Source organism: Peromyscus maniculatus, chromosome X (genome assembly GCF_049852395.1).
Source record: "Peromyscus maniculatus bairdii isolate BWxNUB_F1_BW_parent chromosome X, HU_Pman_BW_mat_3.1, whole genome shotgun sequence".
Taxonomy (NCBI): domain Eukaryota; kingdom Metazoa; phylum Chordata; class Mammalia; order Rodentia; family Cricetidae; genus Peromyscus; species Peromyscus maniculatus.
In genome coordinates, this window is record NC_134875.1 from 120,369,206 (window position 1) to 120,385,735 (window position 16,530).

Consider the following 16,530-nt stretch of genomic DNA (forward strand, 5'->3'; position numbering starts at 1 on the left):
ACAACTCTGAAACTACTTTCCTGGTATGTCAATGGGCATTTTGTTAGCCATTTTGTCCCCTATGCCAGGAAGGTTTTTTTTGTTTGTGTTTTTTGTTTTTTTGTTTTTTGTTGTTGGTAGTGGTGTGTGTGTGTGTGTGTGTGTGTGTGTGTGTGTGTGTGTGTGTGTGTGTGTGTGTGTGTGTTTGACCCACCATTTCAACCTATTTTGGAAAGGGGACATGGGATGATGTATTTTTTAGAAATGCTTTGAGCTGACATTGGGGCATTGTTGTCAGGACCCCCTCAAAAAGGCTGAAAGGCTAGTCAAAGGTTGAAAACCTAGTTAAAGGCTGGGCAATGGGGCATCTGTCAGAAGCATGTGGTTATCTGACCTGGCTGTAAAGACAGGGAACGATCACATTGGCTGGGCTGGTCCACATCAGTTTTTAGCAAGTCCAGAGCTTGTAGTCATCTGGAGCATTGTAGTCAGAAACTGAAGCTTGAAGGTATATGTCAGTCAAGTGGAGACCTGTTGAGACAATTTTAAACTAGGAACAGAAGTTAAAGTTTATGAACTTATTTGGAACTTTTAGGCCCATAGTCTTAGTAATTGGGAAGGGTAAGAGGCCCAAGACCAGGGGAGAGAAAAATACTATCCTTAGGAATAGACAAGTGGGGAAAATTTAAACTGTACTTATGTGGAGTCCTTTTGACCTCTGTGAAGTATATCTAAGTTTTATGGCTTTTTTAATCCTTTGAGACCTATATAAATTTTTATCTTACAAAATAACATAAAAGTTTTAAATACATTAGTGTTACCAAGCTGTATTGAAATCCATATCATAAAAAAAGCAGGTTATGGTTATCTGTAAAACAGCAGAAATGGACTCATATTGTTGAGTCCTAGCAAGAATTACAAATTCGAGTTAAAAGTATGTGTGTTTTTCTTCTGTCCAGAGAACCAAGTATAGATTGGACAGAGATTTCTTAGGCCTGATGAGAAGTACTTTTAAGTTTATATTTAGATGACAACTTAAATCTAAAATGTTGAACTTGTGACTGATTAGTAAATAGTCACTTCTCTACCAGCTTATCAGAACTCTATTAAATGTTAAGCTCTGAACTTTTATATCATAGAAGAGGAAAGCAGTCTGAAACATTTTTCATAATTTAAACAATTTATTTATATCTTTACAACTTGCATTTATATCTTAAATCATTTTTTGAGATCCCCAAAGCTTATATGCTTTCATATCCTCAAACTTTATATATCTTAAAACATTCTTAGAGCCTTAAAACTTGCATAGACTTTTATATTCTCAGACCTTTTTTTAGACCCATATTTAAACCTTTATGACTTATTTAAACTTTCCTATCTTAGAACATTTTTTTTTACAAATGAGCTAACAAGCAGGCTACAACCTTGTGGAAGGATCTGGTTGTCTGATACTGCCAAGCTGACAAAGCTATAGCTAGCCTAACTGTCAATACTATCAGAGATCTAAGAAGGATAAATTTGAGTGCAGATCAAGCAGCTTCTGATTCTATAGGGACCAGCCCATACACAGGAAGGACTCCATAGTGTTGGAGGCAGAAGTATCAGAACACTATTAATTTCAGCCACCAGATCATAAGAGGAGTGTTTTTCCTGTGGAAGAGGAACATGGTGAAGACTGATATTACTTTGTCTAGATAAAGGAGTTGCAATCAATTCTCCAGTGTCCTGCTGCTTGTCCACAGTCTCGGCTGGGTCCTGGTGGCAGGTATTGCATCAGGGCATCTCACCCTGTGGTCAGCATTGCCTTAATTCAACTGAAGACATTGTGGTGCCCCATAATCTTCTTTGGTGACCTTGGGTCACTGCTAGGATCTGGGAGAATGTCTGATATAATCAGCTTTTAGATCAATATTTTAAATGCCATATTCTGCAGATCTCTGAAGTAGGAGGGCTGTCCAGGTATATTTGAATAGACAAACTTTGTTTCTAGTTACTTTTTTTAAGCTCAACCCTAAAATATATACAAGGGACTAAGTAAAGCTTATCTATGTTACTACATCAGCACTTAGCATGACTGCAGTTAAAGAGCTTGATCATTTATAAGATGAATATTTACTTGTGTTCTCTAACAATCTACAATGAATAGCCTTAAAAACAATGATTTTGAATTGAAGCTCTTCTAGATCAAATATGGGTTCAGTAAAGAAACCAAAACAAAATAGCCATATGTTAATGGAAGGGCTGTAAGTTACTTTTGCCAGAGATAAGGAGGGTAAGTCCATTTTTAGCAAGCAGGGACTTTCTCCAAGCCCCTGAGTGAATGGAAGCCTTAGGAAAAGGACTTATCCTTTTAAGTTTTATCTCTGTTAAGTATGAGCCTTAAAAATACAATTTCTCAATTGAAGTTCTTTTTAGTATCAATATAAAAGATTTATATGACTCAGTTTATCCAAATAGCTTAAGCTTAACATATTTAGCAAAGACAAAGAGGCTAGACATACATTCTTAAACCTGAACAGACCTTGAGTAAGGAGAAACATTCTTCAAGTCACTGGTTCTCAACTTTCCCAATGCTTTGACCTTTCAATATAGTTCCCCATGTTGTAGTACCCACCCATTACAAAATGTTTTTAATTGTTATTTCATAACTGCAGTTTTGCCTTGTTATGAATCTCAATGCAAACATTTGACATGCACATGTTCCTAGGCTATCTCTGTAAAAAGTTTTTTTTAACCCCCAAAGGGTCAAGTCTCTTGGAGGCAGAAGCTGTTCCAAGCCCTTTCCCAGAATGCTTAGGTCATTGTCTTGCTGCATCACAAGAAATAAACATCTCAGTTTCTGGTTAGTATTTGGTGCTTATGGCTGTTACCCTAATTTTTAGCCTTTTATTTTAGTTCCAAATATATATAGAATATTTTATAAACATAAATGTTTCATAGCCTTATAAACTTGAATGTTTTAAAAAACTGTTCTTAAAAAGGTTAAGATCTCTTAAATGTCTTCTTGCAATATCAAAAATAAAGTGTACTCTTTTGCTTTAAGAGGGAGAAAACATGGCATCACCACAACCTGTATAAAGTAAAACCAAGCTCCAGAGTGCAAACAATCTCAAAGTTCAATATCTGGGATTCATTCACAATCCTTTTGGTTCTTTTTCTTCGAGGCTTGGATCATTTCTTGGACTCTACCCTTGGCAGCATATACATAGCCTGCCTTCTATCTCTCAGCCTGCTCCATTTCATTGTGGCTGGTGCTTCTGGTGATCATCACCTGGGTGACTCCTAAATTACAAAGTGTAGCTGCCAGAGGGAGGTATAGTCTTGTGTATAAAAGTATTGAGGTGTAGCTTTAATATTTATCAAATGCCTTATTTATTAAATACATGTAGCCATATATTTAAATTCTCTAGAAGCTTGCAATTGAACACTTGGCAAAGACATAAGTACTTAGCTCTAAGTTAGCTTTTGTTAATCTGAATAGATCTTTATAACGTTGGTAAAAGATGGCTGCCAAAAGCCATGTGGTTGCTGTTTAAAACATGTTTTTATAAATAATAATTACATGCACACATACACACAATTGAATCCAAGTTATATACACATAAATAGAGTTAAAGCTAGCCTATATTCACACATATAGTTAAATCCAAGTCACTTGTGTCCATATACATACACATGTGTATACCTCCATTTTAACATAAACATTTTGCAGTGAAGAATCATCAGCTATTTTTAAAATGAAAACCAACCAGAATTAACCTAATATAGTCAAATTTCAAATTCAGTATTTGAAGGTATGAGAAACCACAACACAGTTCACATCCCCTCTGGCCTTCTACAACCTTCTATGTACCTTCAGTCCATTCCTTTGATTCCTCAGACATTTACTTCAGACAAATTCCTCTTTCCCTTTCCTTTTCTTTATTATTCCAGTCACCTGCTTTATATAAAAATAAGAATATTTTTTAAACACAGAAACTTATACCAAAGCCTTTCTTATGGTTCTCCTCAGTAGTCTAGAATATATTTTATGGCTACAATATTTTAAACATGAACAGAAATACACATATACCACAACAAGAATAACTCTGACTTTGCATCAACACTGGATCAAGATGAAGCATCTGAAACTAGCAGTAGGTTTTTTCTTCTTCTTTTTTTTAACTAATAATAATTTGTAATCAGTCCCTCTAAACGATGACAAATACTTATATTTCTTTTGGATCTGAATGATCAAAGCAGCCCCAGCTACAACATTATAACATAGCTGCCATAGCTTAGCCACCATAGGCAGTAATACTCCATTCTGCCTTTGGAACCAAACCTTGGTCAAGTTTGGCAGGCAGCCCCCAGGGCAGATCTTGGGAGCCCTACCCATCAGCTTGGGAGGGGAGGACGCCTGCAGCATGGGGAGAAAAGATTATTGTTAAGCCCAGATTCTCAAGCGCATGAGAGCAGCAGACTAGAAGGGACTCCATGTCCCAGCCGGGCCACTCCAGCAGTCCAGAGTCCACTGTGAGCCTGGGTCAGGCATGCTCTGAGCTCCACAAGGCCCCCACCGGCTCCCGCTTGCTCTGCACTGCAAAGTTTCCACCCCTTGGCTCCCTGTGCAGGGGCCTGGACTGGAACCTGTTGTGTGCAGCATGGAAGTGCTCATAGCCCACCCCAGCACCCTGCTGCTCAGTGGTGACCTGAGTCCCTGCCCCTGCCACCACTGACCTAATGTGCAGCACCACAACAGTGTGCAGCCCCACCTACCACACTGTGTGTGCTCTGGGTCAGAAAGCAAGGAAGCAATGGGGGGGTAGGAGTACTCTTACTCTGTCCTAGTTCAATCAAAGATACCCTCTGTTCCTTCTGCTGGCCATTTGGCCCAAAGGCTGTCCATGTACAGTTTCTATCAAGAGTCACAACACATACACAAGCTCAGGCATAAAACACCCATACTTGTGGCCACATTTTTCACACATTCGTACACTCATAAAGGCAGGACATTCCAACAGAAAGGCAAACAATTTTCCCAGGGAAACAGTGTCAGCTGACCAACTCAAAAATCCAAAATAAGAGTCTACAGTTTTTGTAAGTCAGGAAAAGAACAAAATTCGAACACATAAGACAACAATACAGCTTTCCTGCTGCCTGGAGACAAAATCAAAAGGAAGATGCCAGCCTTATGCCAATCCCATGGAAGCAACCTGCATCATCTATACAAATCAAATTCAAATACAAATCAACCAAAGGGATCCAAACCTGTCCCAAGGAATTTCTGCAGGTACTTACAAATTTTGGGGTCACTTACAAATGCATATCCAACAGGCCAAAAGGATATCCCAAAAGTCCATTTACAAAAGGATATCCAAATGAAAGTAAACATAGAAAGCATCAGAGAAAACGTACTGACCAGCTTCAGGCTCTATAGATGGTGGTCCTGCTGGACTTGGGGTATCCTAGACGAGCCCCTAAATGATAGACCCAGATCACAGGGACCCTCAAAAGACCATCACAGAGACCGAATGCCATATGTAAAAGCAAAGAGCCTTTATTTCATGGACAGAGCTTGGACTCTACTTGATGCAGCAGTGAGAGCAGAGAACCCAGAGCCCAGGCAGGGTGGGTTGTTTTTTTTTTTTTTTTTTATCATAGCAGAGGTTGGGGTAAGGGGATTTCCAGGCTTCAGAACCCTGGTTGGCTGACATTGGTCTAGGGGTATAGGGAATGTTTGGAATGTCAGGTATTTCCCCTTAGATGCAGGCCCTCCCTGGGTGAGGTCAGCTCATGGCTTCTGGATCTGAGTGTTGCCTGCCAGTAAGCCTGTCACAGAAGCTGTGTCTGGGCCTCTGAGCCTGTCCTGGCAGTTGTGTGATAAAGCTGTTTTGGGCCTTCCCACACTTGCCTCTTATAACAATGTTCTTTTGTCTCCCACAATTTTCTAATTTCTACTAGAGGGCTGAAGCTGGGCCAGTTGTGATAGGGACAAGAGAAAGAAACTGTGGAACCCGGAAGAATCAGAGGTCATGACCACGGTACTTAGTACTTCAGCTCCTGACACATCTATGGATGCCGTAATGCTGCCCTGGGCCACGTGCTTCAGCTGGAGGCCCCAGAGCTGTGGGTGCAGGTGCTGTGGAGGGGCAGCTTTGAGGTGATACTACTGTGCCCCAGTGGCAGCAATACTGAACTCTGGAATGCTCTTTCTTTAAGAAGGGCCTGCCATTTGTGCCCAATTTCCTAAGGAGTTTTGGGCAGGAGTCCCCATGATGAACTGTTGGTCTCTGGAGACATTGGAGCATTTATGGTGGCATATGGCCAAACTTAAGCTATGTACCTATAACCATAGTTCCTTCCTCACCAGAAACGATGGCTCAGTTGTGAGCTAACCTCTAATAAGGCATTGTAAAAGTATTTGAATTATTTTAATAATAGTTGAAAAAAGTTTTAAAAAATGTCCTTGGGGCTGGAGAGATTGTTCAGTGTGTAAGAGCACTAGCTGAACTTTCAGGGGGCCCAAGTAGGCCCAAGTGAAGTCCCCAGCACCTGCTTTACGCAGCTCACAACCACCTATAACTCCAACTCCAAAACCTATAACTACAAGGAATGGCACCTGTATACATGTAGCATTCGCTCACATATAAGTAAGCACCAATAAATCTTTAAAGCATATCCAAATCAATTAAAATAAGACTTTTGTCAATACAATAAAAATGTCAACTAGAAGAAAATTGATGATTAAAAAGTGATCATACATGCTGGAGAGTTAAGTTGGGGTTTAAGAACACTGGCTACTCTTCCAGAGGACCCAGATTCAATACCCAGCATCCATATGGCTGCTCACAACCATCATTAACTCCAATTCCAAGGAAGATCAACTGATACCCTATTTTGGTCTCTATGGAAACTGCCACACACATGGTCTACAGGCATACAAGCAGGCAAAACACCAATAAAATAAAATAAATTAAAATGCCCATAGAAGTAGAAAGAAGGGAATATTTGCACACTGCAGTGGCAATGTAACTATGGCCATTATGGAAAACAGTATGGAATTTTTTGAGAACAAAACAAAACCTAAGAGTGAAACTACCAAGCTCCATATGGAGGCTCACACATGTACTCTTAGCACTTGAAAGGCTGAAGCAGTAACATTGCCAAGTTGAGGTCAGCATGGGCTACATAATGAGTTGCAGGTGGCCAGTCTGGGCTACAAATTAAGATCCTGCCCCAAGAGAGGAGGGAGGTGGTAAGGGAGAGAAAGAGGAAGTAAGACAGCCATTACTGGCCATGAAGCCACATAAAATGAAATCTGTACGGGGAAGACATATCTGTACCCCCATGTTTACTGCAGCACTATTCTCACTTGGCAAGAAGTGGAAACAACCTAAGTGTCCACCAACTGATGAATGGATCAAGAGAACACCATTCAACCACCGAGGGGAAAAAAAGAAAGAAAGATAAATTGCAGCCATCTACAACAGCATGGCTGGAACTGGAGCTCATTCCGTTAAGGGAAATAACAGAACTATAAATGCTACATGATCTCACTCATATAGAGAATATAATACAGTCAATCTCAAATCTCAGAGAAATTGAGAGTAGAGTGGTGCTTACCAGAGGCTGGGATGAGGAAGGAATGGATGGGAGTGGTTGGTTAATAGGTACTAAGTTGGGAGAAAGACACTCTGGTGTTTCGGTTTGTCCATTATTGGTTTGTTTGCTGTGTTAGGAAACAAGTACATGGCCTCATATATACTAGGCAAATAGTTGAGCAAAGCTACGCTTCCAACCCAATTATAGTATATTCTAGTCCACAGCAACATGAATGTATAATGATAAGATTTGATTTTTCCCTTTTTGTATTTTATTTTTATTTTTTGCTATATACTTCAAAAAGCTAGAAGAAAAGATTTTGAGTATTTTTATTATAAAGAAAGCATGGATGCTCTAAGAGGTGGATATGCCTACCGTGAGATGAACATTACATAGTGCGTATATCAACACATTACCTGGTACCCTATAAATGTATACATTTTATATGCCAGTTGACCAAAGGACATATAAAATAGAAATCTTAAAATTATTAGATCAAAAGACACTAAATCATTCCATTCAATTGTCAGAAGTTTTTAAATACCATCTCTGGAATTCTCCACTTATCACATTCCAGATGGATAGAGATCTTAACCCCATTCATCCATCATCACTGTTCAAAGCTCTAGGTTCCCCTTACCAGGTGAGAAGGCTAGGGCACTTAGTCACTGACACTTACCCATCATTGTCAAGGGTATTTCTAGGGATATTGACTCCTGGTTCTCTGGCCTGTCTGAAACTTGGGTCAAATAATCATCTGCAGTTTGAAAGAGAGGTGAGGGTGTTCTTGGGAGGAGGCTGTATGCTCTTATGGAAGGAGGGGCCAGGCATGAATAGGAAAATGAGAGCAGAGACAGTGTATAAAGCATTGGAGATTTCTCTCCAGGGCTATAAGGTGCAGGCAAAGAAATTGGTATAAAAGTCCTGGCTCCACCATTTAATTTCTGTGTTTCTACAGCTTGAAAATATGATGTTTTTATTTCCTCATTTCTTTACTTCAAAAATGAGTATGATATGAACCCCGCCCCCCCAAAAAAAGCTAAGGATCTGTTCACAGTTGATGGTTGCTAAGGAAGAGAGAGTCAATTTTCTTTTTAAAATAAATATGGAACGTTCCACACATTTGCATGTCATCCTTGCACAGGGTCCATGCTATGCTAATCTTCTCTGGATCACTATAATTTTTAGTATATGTGCTGATGATTCGAGCTTGAGTCAGTTTTGTCTAAGGATGTAGTCACTTAATAGGTTGACCATGCTCCAGTAGATGCCCTACACTCAACCACATGTGGGCAGTACTAGTTGGACTCAGTTGGTTATTTTTAAAAAGAGAGAAAAGGAAAAGAAAAAGAAGACATGAAGTTAGCAGGGAGATGTGTTGGGGGAGAACCGGGGAGAAGCTGGAGTTGGTGAGTGTGGACTGAATATGGTGAAAATACATCATATACATGTATGAAACTCTCAAAGAATAAATGAAAGACACCATATTAAAATGAGTATAATGTCACTGCATCCAGCCTTAAGCACTGTTATGCCCTATGCTTAATAGGACATATATTAAGAATAACATGTCCTTACTTTTAAAGAGTTTATGGCTTAATGGGGGTAGGATAGCACAGTAATGAACACCATTCATTGTTTTTTCTACTAAGTGTAAGTGATCTTGCTAGATTCTTCCTTTAAATTAACTGTCATCCAGATGACAACTCTGCAAGGGAGTTACAGCTGACTTCAACTTAAGGATGAAAGTGGCCCTCAGGAAGGGGAAATGATGAATTCAAGGCCACATGGCTAGAAAAACAGCTGGAATTCATTCAAAAAAGCCTGAAAGACAAATCATTGTACTGGTGTGGTCTGGGCTGAGAAAAGAATGAGCAAACTCATAAAACAGTGGCAGTGAGTGATAGGTGGACCACTCACCAGTGGCTGCCCATACCCAAAGTAGAGTTGCTAGTTACAACAAAGTTGGGGGCTAGGGAGGTGGAGGTGGTTCTGGGCAGAGTTAAAAGGAAGAGTTGGGGATGAATACATCAAAATATATTGTATGAATTAAGAATTATGAATCAAAGAATTAAGAAAAATATTTATTAAGAAACAAAATATAGGCCGGGCGGTGGTGGCACACACCTTTAATCCCAGCACTCAGGAGGCAGAGCCAGGCGGATCTCTGTGAGTTCAAGGTCAGCCTGGGCTACCAAGTAAGTTCCAGGAAAGGTACAAAACTACACAGAGAAACCCTGTCTTGAAAAAAAAATAAAAAACAAAAAAGCAAAACAAAAACAAAAACAAAACCCAGAATATAGTTCATAAGGAAGGCAGCAAAAATGTACCCTAAAGCTATAGTAAGGGTTATAAAAAAAAAAAGGAGTAGGAAAAATAGAATCACATGATTGAGGGCTTTCCTGTGCCAAGCTAAGGGTTTTCCAAGTATTTGTCAGGACACTCTCAATGGAATTTTTCTGGGAGCTGGAAGGAGCATTTTTAACATACAGATGAGAAGTATCAATATTAAAATTTATCAAAAATATAATTAAAGACTAGATCACACACACACACACACACACACACACACACATATATATATATATATACACACACATACAGTTGCAGAAATTCAAAAATACTTACTGGCTCAAGAACAGACAAAAATCAATTAATGGAAGAGAACTGGTAGCAGGGAAAATGAGTTTGTTTCTGTACAAAACTGAATATTTAATAAGGAAAGAAATAGAAAAGAGGGGGAAAGGTCATTTAACATATGTTGTTGAGAAACAAAGTAGGTTTAAGAAAAGGACATTCCCACCTTATGTCATATATCAAGTCAAATTGTGGGAGGGTTGGACATTCTTCCTTCAGATGAATATAGAAAAAGAAATGGAAGAAACTCAAAGCCTAAGTTTTATTTCTGTTAGTTTGTCTCTGGAAACAATCAAATTTATATCAAAATAAAAGGCGGAAGATATTCACACACTTAGAAGGTGTAATTAAGGCAAATCCAGCACTTCAACTCCATAGATTAATATGATTCTATGTGGCCAAATATGAAAACTACAGGAACAAAAAAAAATGGTATAAGGTATGCTATAACTGTGAAAAAATAATATGTTAGTTTTCTATTTCTATTACTGATGTAACAATTGCCACAAAATTAACTTCTTAAATAACATAAAAGTATGATCTTATAATTCTGGAGGTTTTAAGCTCAGTACAGGTCTCAGTGGGCTCAAATCAAGGCACATGTTTGGAGGCACTAAAATGAGTTTCCTTGCCCTTTTCAACCTCTAGGGGGAGCCCACACTCCTTGGTTATTGGCCCTTTCCTCCAGCAACTTCTGGTGACTCCTAAAGGGACCTCCCTCCATAGTCACCTTTTACTTTTGTGTCTCTCCCCTGCCCCGACTTCACTTTTAAGGACCTTTCTGGGTACATTGGCTTCACCTAGTGTGACGGCTAATTTGACAGAATCCCGAATCACCAAAGTAGACATGTTTATGAGAGATTTTCTAAATTGGGTTAATTGAGGTGGAAAGACATACCATGATCATGGGTGTCACCATCCCATGGGCTGGGGTCACAGACTGAATAAAAAGAAGAAAGTGAGCTGAGCAATGGCATTCATCTCTCTCTCTGCTTCCTGACTGGATGCAATGTGACCTGCTACCTCAATCTCCTGCTAACATGCCTTCCCTAACAATGATGGAGCTTACCCTCAAATTGTGACTTAAAACAAACTCTTAAGTTTCTTTTGCTTTGTATTGTGTCAGAGCATTAACACACCCTGATAATCAAGCATGCTCTCCTTCAGATGAGGCCAGTGGGGAAGAAAGTTTCGTTCCAACTACAACCTTAATTTTCACATTTTCATGAAACTTCCCCAGCTTTCAAGGCCTAGGCCATTACCATCTTTGAGGGACACAGATGGGGGAAAAAAGCCAAACCATAGATATAGATGTAGAGGCACATACATGAAATTCCAGTACTCAGGACACAGGACAGGAAAATCACATGTCCAAGGCCAGGATGGCTATACATACACACAGATCACATCACTACCAACACCAGCAAAGTAAACAATAAAACAGTTTTATATATATATATATATATATATATATATATATATATATATATATGGTAGTCTACTGGTGAACAAGTATTGTATTCTATTTTCCCACTCTTTCATGATGCCATATTATTTTCATCATCTTTTGCAGATGAAAGACTGGTGGCAGATGGGCAAACATGAGAAAGCATTTCTAAATTTCAGCCTCCCAGGGCTGGGTTGGCAGGTGAAGTTCTACTGCTTTTCTAGCATTCTTGTTTGTTTGTTTCCTGAACATTTTTAGATCCTCCTTAGCCTGAGACCTCCTAGATGCGGTAGTGACCCAGTTATTGTCAAGCAATCCTCAACCCTATCTGGCACAGGCGCCATCACAACCACTCCTTGTCCTGGCCACTTAGATACATACCTGGAGCCTCCCTGCAATGGTGCTGAGCAAAAGCAAGGGCATTGTCCTACAGGATACTGAGAACAAGGAGTCAGAAATGACACAGTGAGGAACTGGCTGAATGCACTGTGTTGTGTAAGCAGACCCATCTACATTTTAAAAATAGGCTTGGGGGATGGCTCAGTGGGTAAGAATACTTGCTGAAAAATCAAGACAATATAAGTTCAAATTCCTAGTATCCATTTCAAAAATGTGCCTGTCACCCAGCGTTGCGGGTGGAGATGGGCAGATCCCAGATGCTCAGGGACCAGCCCACCCACATAAAGTGGTGAACTAAAGGTTCAGTGAGATATCCTGTCTCAAAAATGAAGTAGAAAATGATAGAGTACTCCAGATTTCCTCCTATGGCCTCTGCACACACTCACACAGGCACTAAGGCACAGAGAGAGAGAGAGAGAGAGAGAGAGAGAGAGAGAGAGAGAGAGAGAGAGAGAGAGAGAGAGAGAGTTTAAAAAGGCACAAAGGCATTCATAGTCTTTACATTTTTGGAAACACTATTTTGGGTTCTGGGAATGTAGCTTAGATGATAGAGTGCTTGCCAGGCATTCACTAAGTCCTGGGTTGATCCTCAGGACCATGCAAAGCCAGGTGTAGGTGTGCATGCCTGTAATAGCAGCATTGGGAAAATAGAGATAAGAGGGTCAGAAACAGGCTAGCAGGATGGCGCAGCAGGAAGAAGGAACTGACCACCAAGACTGGTAACTTGATTTGGATCTCCAGAATGCACATGGTAGAAGAAAAGAAGATTGCCACAAAGTTGTTCTCTGACAGTGTGTGCAAGCACACGCATGCATGCATATATGCATGTACACACACAGAGAGACACACAAACAAATATATAAATAGTCTTTAAAACCAAGTTCAGGGCCAGGTGTGGTGGCACACACCTTAATCCCAGCACCAGTGAAGGAGAAGAAGGTGGTGGATTTCTGTGAGTTTTGAGGCAAGCCTGGTCTACATAGTTTCAGGCCAATGAAGGCTACATAGTAAGACTTTACCTTAAAAGAGGGGCCAGGATCTACAAGAAGCCCTGTCACACACACAAAAGAAAACAATATTCGAAAGTACAGCTTAGTAGTATTTTCCTTTGGGGTGTACAGAAGTGTGGTCAAGAGCAAGTGGGTTATATCAAGGCTGGAACAGCATAGAGAAGGTTAGAGACTGGCAGGCACAATGCAGAACAAAGTGGAAGGCCAAGGAGAGACGCTAGCTTTAAAAGCAGCCGTCAATTCCAACAAGTTAGAAAAAACTTCTCAGAGCTGGGGTTTTTGACTCAGTTGACAGAATGCTTGCCTACCATGCACCAAGCTCTGGATTCAGAACTCTGTAAACTGGGCATGGTGGCACAATCACTTGGAATCACAGCACTTAAGAAATAGGAGCAGGAGGATAAAGATTCAACATTATTCTTGGTGCTCAAAGTTTCAGAGCAGCTGGATAATGTTGGGCGACAGATCCACAATACATTTCCTATTACATAGCATCATGTTTGAACACAGGCTGTGACAGCACTGAAAGTCTTTGAGAGTCAACGTTCCTTAGGAAGCTCCCAGGGGTTGCTGCTGCTGTTGCTGGACTGTTGTTCACCATTCTCTGAGCAGCACAGATCAACCGAGAACTTGTATTTGTGTTCTACCTCCCACCTACAGAATAGGGAACCATGTGAGCAGGATCTTCAATCTGCTTTCTTACAAACTCTCTGGGTGAGTCTGATGGTTGTTCAAAGTTTCAGAGCAGCTGGAGAGGTCTTTGAGGGTTGTCTATAGACCCTACTCCCCACCACCTAGCCCCTACACAGTATTTAGAAGGAGAACTTAGACTTAAGGCAACCCCAACCTGCGATAGACTCTCACTGGGCCCATAAGCAGAGTATAAACATGGAACAGGAAAGACACACAAGCCTCCATTCTCTTCCTCAGAGCTGCCTATGGCTGGAGCTACAGTTTTTTTTCCCCAGAAGCTTTCTTCCATAGCGTCCTTCTTCACTGCTCTGATGAAAGCAATTAAGATGCCAAAGCTTAGGATGCTTCATGTTGACAAATATGAGAGCAGGTTCAAGGTTATTGATTAGCTTCACTCTTCCTCTGCTAGTTTTCATGAGATTCTTATGTGTATGTCTGTGGGAGTGTGGACTTGTGTGTGTGTGTGTGTGTGTGTGTGTGTGTGTGTGTGCGTGTGTGCCAGAGGTGAGCCTTGGGTGCCATTTCTCAGGTGCCAGCCACCTTGTTTTATGAGACAGAGTCTGTCACTGGCTTGGCGGCCTGGTGCTTACCAAATTGCCTAGAATGGCTGGCCATCAGGTCCCAGGAATCCTCCTCTGTCACATCAGCATTGGGATTACAAGTGTATGTTATCACTCCTGGCTTTCTATATGGATGGATTCCAGGGATTGAACTCAGGTCTGCGTGTTTCTATGGCACACACTTTACATGTTGAACTAACTCCCTTATCCCTTAATATGACTTTTACAGCAGGAAAGGAAGTGAGGCAAGACATACCTTCACCTACACACTTCTGCAGAGTTTGGGGTGCATCCATGGGATCACGTCACATGTGCACTATTGTTAATCAATCATGGGAGTTGGGAGCCACTGGTCCAAATTGGTTCTCCAGCAGCCTCTCTGGCTTTGATATAGGCAAATCACCTGGGGATCTTGTACAAAGGAAAACTTTCAATTCAGTAGATCAGAGGCAGGGCCAGGGACTCTGCATTTCAAAGAGGCTTCCAGTGCTGCTGCTGCTGCTGCTACTTCATGGATGACATCTGAGTATCAAAATGATCATATATACCCAATTTCTAGTCTACCTGCTCTCAGATGCCCTGATATAGAATAACCAACATTTCCAGTTTGCCTGAAGTTGGAGGGGTATGTGTCAGTTTTCTAAGAATGGTCCAGATTAAAGTAGAATGAGCTGATTGTCCTATGTAGGTACCTGGCTCTATCAGGATGAACATTTATTAGTGAAAACAACAGAGATTATAGACAACTGTACTCTATTCCAAAATAAGCTCTTTTTAATCACATCTTTTTTTTAAACTAAGCTTGGATTTGGCCTTATCCTCCTTCTTAACATTCAGTTCCAGAAACCACTACCAATCAATTACCATTGGCAAAAGAAATGAAACCTATTTCCAACCAAGATAGGAGCCAAAAAAAAATTCTGCATCACTTACTGGTCTCTCTGTGGAAATACTAATCATGATTATGACAATGACAAATAATTTAGCCAAACTTGGTGTGTGTTGGGGAATAAATTTTTATACTTGGCAATAACAGTTGTAAGTGGGAATAAATAACCCATACATAGCACAATGATGAATCATGGAGCAGAAGAATTGTGTCTCAGAAAATGTAACTTAGGAGACCAACAAGTGACTTCATTGAATGAGCCTGCTTCCTCCTTCATGAAATGGGAAATTTATGCTGGTCTTCCACTTAGGACTGATGCATGAGTCAAGTGCTCAGCATAGATTAACACATAACAAACTTGTATTGTCTTCCTTCTGTCCAGTCTTGCTTTCCCAGAAGTCTCACTTCCCTAGTTATTGTGGTGATATTTTATTTGTGCTCTAATAAACAAAGCTTGCCTGGAGATCAAAGGAAAAAGCCAGCCATTATAAGTAAACCAAGAAGTCATGCAATGTTAGCAGAGGCCTTTAATCCTATCCCTTGGGAGGCAGGGATCTGTCTGGATCTATGTGAGTTCAAGGCCACACTGGGAACAGAGCCAGGTGTGGTGGCACACGCCTTAAATTCCAACACTAGTTAACCATGGAGGTCTGGAGTTCTGTACAAACAGACAGGAAGTGACAGAGCTGGGCAGGAATAGGAAGTGATGTAGCTGGACAGAGAGAGCAAATCAGATGGCAGAACAGCAAGGCATATAGGCATGGGTAGACAGGAAGTAACTTGCATTTGGAAGTTGCCAAGTTGATGAGGTAAAGTTGGCTAGTGGCTATTCCTATTCCTCTGATCTCTCTCAGGCTTTAACCCCTATATCTGGCTTGATGGGTTTTTTTTATTTAATAAGACAGTTTAGAAATTCATTCACAAGTTATAGATTTATCTGAATGTGAATTTATTCACACTCGGAGGAGTAAAGCCAGATTGTTGGAGACAAATCACTTCTCCAGAATCATTAGGCAACTAGAATTCCCTCCTAGGGTCTTCTCTATCCCATAGGAGATCAAAGCACAAAGATGCGTGTAATAAATCTCTGTGTGGACGAGCCATGCTGGAAATCAACTGATACCCTCAGCTCTGAGTCTCAAAGGGAGCATCACCAACACTTCCTCCAGCCTTGTTTTTTTTTTTTTTTTTTTTAATCTGCCCTTTGTAGTCATTATCTCTTGCTGCTTGGATTAGTTACATATGAAACTGAAATCAAGTAAGTGTCATCTGGAGGCCTATGAGGAATGATCCACTTCCAAGTTCCGGCAGTGATCATTAGCAAGATCTACT

General features: G+C 40.5%; 1 non-coding gene across 1 annotated transcript; it reads right to left on the bottom strand.

The window, feature by feature from the left end:
* Positions 1-8,662: 8,662 nt before the first annotated feature.
* Positions 8,663-8,773, bottom strand: LOC121825906 (U6 spliceosomal RNA). Its single transcript, XR_006068276.1, has one exon. It is a non-coding gene; the product is annotated as a U6 spliceosomal RNA (small nuclear RNA).
* Between the last annotated feature and the right edge of the window lie 7,757 nt (positions 8,774-16,530).